We start from the raw sequence: 4,274 nt of genomic DNA, 5'->3' as shown, positions 1-4,274 counted from the left end.
TCTTCATTCCATATTCTACCCCATTGTCCCCAAGTAATCTTTTTTTTTCACACTAATTGTGTAATCTTCTAAGGCAATCTATTAGTTTTATTTACATGAGATTATTGCATGATAGTAAAATTTGTGTACAACAATTAAGAGTGAAGCTGTTTGGGCTAGGTGGCTCACACCTGGAATCACAGCACTTTAGCGGGGGCTGAGGCAGGTAGATTGCTGAGCCCAGGAGTTTGAGACCAATCTGGGCAACATGGTAAAATCCTGTCTCTACAAAAAAAAAAAAAAGAAAAATTAGCGGGGCATTCTGGTGTGTACCTGTGGTCCCAGCTATTTGGGAGCCTGAGGTGGGAGAATTGCTTGAGTCTGGGAGGTCAAGGCTGCAGTGAGCTGTGATCATGCTACTGTGTTCCAGCCTGGGCAACAGAGAAAGACTCTATCACCAAAAAACAAAAAAACAAAGAACAAAACCAGTGAAGCTTATAGTTTGAATTACTTGGACAACATGGAACACTTCTTATAAGAAACTATGTAAACTAAGGAATATTTATTTCCTCTCACAGCTTCTGTATTATCTATTGGGGGGTGTATGTGGGTGTGGTTGGAATGCACCATTCCTGGAGGTACTGCAGTACCGGGTTGATGTATGGAATGGTTGGAGCAAGCTCCTATTCCATCTCCTTGCTCAAAAATACATTTAATATATTGTCCTTGAATAGAGGACAGGTCAGATTTTAAGCTGATAAGAACAGATACCACACTTGATCTTAGCCAAAGGCCATGAAGAGATTATTTATATTGTAAAACCTCTCAAATAAAACTTTCTAGTTCAAATCTCTCTCCTGATCTCCAGTTGTATAAACCTAATAGAAAGATTTATATGTCCAGTTTGCTGGCTCACAAGGAATCTCAGCTTCAACTTGTCCAAACCTGTACTTACTAAGTTCTCTTCTGAATCCCCACAAAATTATCTGCTCCTTAACCTTTTTTTTTTTCTATTTAATATCTGACTTGCTTAAGTCAGCAAAATAGAATGTCTTTCTTTACTACTTCTATTTATCTCCAGCCTCCATAATGTTAACTTGTGGGTGTGTATGCGTGTGCGCGTTTGTGGGGCCGGGAGTCTAACCTGATGGCTCAAATTGAGTGTCCCTTCACTCAATTTGGTAGCTGAAACTAAAGGTCTTCAAACAAGTTCTCTGTGACCCGATACTCCCTTCAGAGAGGAGCAACCTGATTAAATTGAGATGAATCTTTAAAAACAACAAAACTTTTCTTACCCTTTTAGAACGACTTAGTTATTCAAGATTGAGTTTAGAATTGATTGTGTTGAAATAAGCCAGATATTACCTCTTCGCATTTAAGTTAGAGCTTGAAGAAAGTAATAGACCTGCATGCTTCACATTTCTTCCTAAGCCTTTGAGCACTGCTACAGAAATTTAAAACAATTCTTAGATCTCTTAAGCCCATGGAAGAGGCAGTGCCACTGCCCTTAGTTCCTGCCACTTCCTCAATCCTCTGATGCTTTTGATATCTCTCTACCTTTTCACTTTTCACTTCAATTTGTAAGTTCCAGCTTAGGTGTCTGTTTTATTCTGCTAGTTTGTGATCTTCTTTGGTTAGGAGCTGTAATTATTCATCTTTGTATTTCCAGTTAGTAACTTGTTTCAGTGCCCAGAGCTCATAAGGGAGTAAATAACTGAACAATTGAATGACTCCCCCATTATTCAGCCACCCTGAACTCCACCTCCTCCCTGCCTTTTGGAAGACTGCCTGTGCATCTGATCTCCAGGTCCCAAGTAAGTTTAGTCTAAATTATCTGGATGCTTGCTGGAAGTAGGATTGCCTAGTCTACTATCTACACAGTTTCTACTATTGCTCAGCTCAGTTTTGCTAACATGTTCGTTTTGGACTTTCAGACTCTCATACTGGGTGCCCATGACCTGTGGTACTGTGTATGTGATAACACAGGACACATATCTTCTTGTAATATCAGTTTGGGCCATTTTTTAGTTCTTTGAGACATAATATTTATATTAAAACAGAAACATGCAGCTAAAGCAAAATTTGGGGTAATTTAAAAAATAAAGTATAAGATTTCAAGGCATGAAACTTCAAAAATATTTTACAGCGGGATGGGACGGTCTCTGCTAAATCCGTATGTCCCTGGGGATATACCTTTCCCTCTTCTGTTTTGGGATACTAAACTTCAGATGTTAAGTCTGAAAGCACTGTAGTAGGTAGGTGGGGTGTGTGTGTGTGTGTGTGTGTGTGTGTGTGTGTGTGTGTGTGTGTGTGTGTTGTTTTCCATGAAGATTCTACAGAAAGGATTTTTGAGTTTTGGCCTGAAAAACAACATTAAGGAAATCATGAAACCTCTTCAGAGTTTAGCACACCACAGATAGCACTAAATGGCTTTCTGGTCTCAAGATAGAACCATTTTAATAAAGGAAGATGAAATATCTTGAGTCATCCTTCTCAGCAGCCATTATGAAGCCAAATGCCTCACTGCCCTACTTATTAGTTGCTTGTAATGAGAATATGGGAGTAATCTGTCCCACATGAAGCTAGAAATCTCTCTTGGTACGTCCAGATTTACAACAATAGGATTTGAATGTTATATTAATATATAAGTAAAATCAACAAAGCATCATATAATTAGCATTAGTAATTCCGTTTAAGGAATGTCCCTGAGGATTTAAAAATGCTTTTAGAGAAATTACAAAGCGTGCTTCTGTGTTTTTCTGTCATGGGTAACCACAACAGAGATTGCATGTATTCCATAATTTTTACCAAAAGAAACAGATGGAGACCTGAATTTTGAGGGTTGTGTTTTTTAATGAGTCCCTACTACGCAAATGATTTAGATTTACACATATTAAAAATAATTATTTTTCTTTCATCTAAAATTAACTAAGCATGAATTCAGCTGCCTTTTCAATTTTGGCACAGAAGTATTTTAGGTTTATTCAGTTTTTTTTTTAAGGAAGAAATCTATGAGGATTCAGGAGTCCAGAGAATACTGACTAGCTGAATACTGAAAAATTCCTCCTTTGACTTGGTCCTTGGTTTTCTGTATCCTTTAAATAAGGAGGCCATGCACTATCTCCAGTCTTTCTCTCTTAAATAAGTTGTGATACTATTTTAATAAACAAAGGTCTAAATGGAGGTTTTCCAAATGCAGGTCAGATTAACAAGTAATATCTCTTGTGTTTAGATTTCTTCAGTAAAGTTTACATTAGATGTGTGTGTATGTGTGTGTGTGACTGTGTGTGTATGTATAACATATATTTGTTTGTTTTCATTATTATTATTATGTTTGAAATAGAGACAAGGTCTCACTCTGTTGTCCAGGCTTGAACTTCTGAGTCCAAGTGATCCTTCCACCTCAGCCTCCTAAAGTATTAAGATTACAGGTGTGAGCCACCATTCCTGACCTATTTATTTATTTAGAGACAGGATTTTGCTCTATGGCCCCGATTCCACCTCACTGCAGCCTCCACCTCCTGGCCTCAAGCAATCCTCCCATCTCAGCTTCCCAAGTAGCTAGGACTACAGATACACACCATCACACCCAGGCAATTTAAAAATTATTATTATTATTATTTGTAGATTAGTGGGTCTCATTATATTGCCCAGGTTGGTCTTAAACTCCTGGACTCAAGAAATCCTACTGCCATGGCTCCCTAAGTGCTGAGATTACAGACGTGAGCCACCATGCTTGGCCATCGTATATTTATATAAATTTATCCAATGAAAATATATTGACGTAAGACAGTTCAGGCCAAGCTTTGTAGTTTTTGATAGTTTTTCTTTCTAAGTATGTTATTTATAGAGTGGAAAAGGTAGGAGATAAAATATGAAACAAATAAGGTTCTTAGATCCTAGATATCTTCACTGAAACAGAGCAAAAGTGTTAGGAAAAATGTTTTTGCTCATTATTGGCTAACACAAGTTAGTGATTTACTTGAAACAAGTCTTGTGTTCTTATTTTGTTGTGTCTAGACAGCCAAATTCTTTACTGTAATTCAAAGAATGTACAGCCAGTGTTGATGACATAGTAAAAGGGGAAAACAAATGTAATAAATTTCCAAATTATCCTTTTTAAACTCACTGAAAAAGAGGCTAATTACTTTTATTAAATGTACATGCACTTCTTTGGAAATATGTCAAGACTATTTAAAAACACACACAAGGCCAGGTGTGGTGGCTCGTGCCTGTAATCCCAGCACTTTGGAATGCCAAGGTGAGAGGATCACTTGAGGCCAGGGGTTTGAGAC

At 37.6% G+C, this 4,274-nt stretch overlaps 1 non-coding gene across 1 annotated transcript; it reads right to left on the bottom strand.

Moving 5' to 3' along the window:
• Nucleotides 1-595: 595 nt before the first annotated feature.
• Nucleotides 596-784, bottom strand: LOC135268621 (U2 spliceosomal RNA). Its single transcript, XR_010336919.1, has one exon. It is a non-coding gene; the product is annotated as a U2 spliceosomal RNA (small nuclear RNA).
• Nucleotides 785-4,274: the final 3,490 nt, after the last annotated feature.

This window comes from Aotus nancymaae, unplaced genomic scaffold (genome assembly GCF_030222135.1).
Source record: "Aotus nancymaae isolate 86718 unplaced genomic scaffold, 86718_ANA_hifiasm-v0.15.2.pri h1tg000040l, whole genome shotgun sequence".
Lineage (NCBI taxonomy): Eukaryota > Metazoa > Chordata > Mammalia > Primates > Aotidae > Aotus > Aotus nancymaae.
Note: the sequence above shows the minus strand (reverse complement) of the source record. Positions and strands in the feature narration are given on the sequence as shown.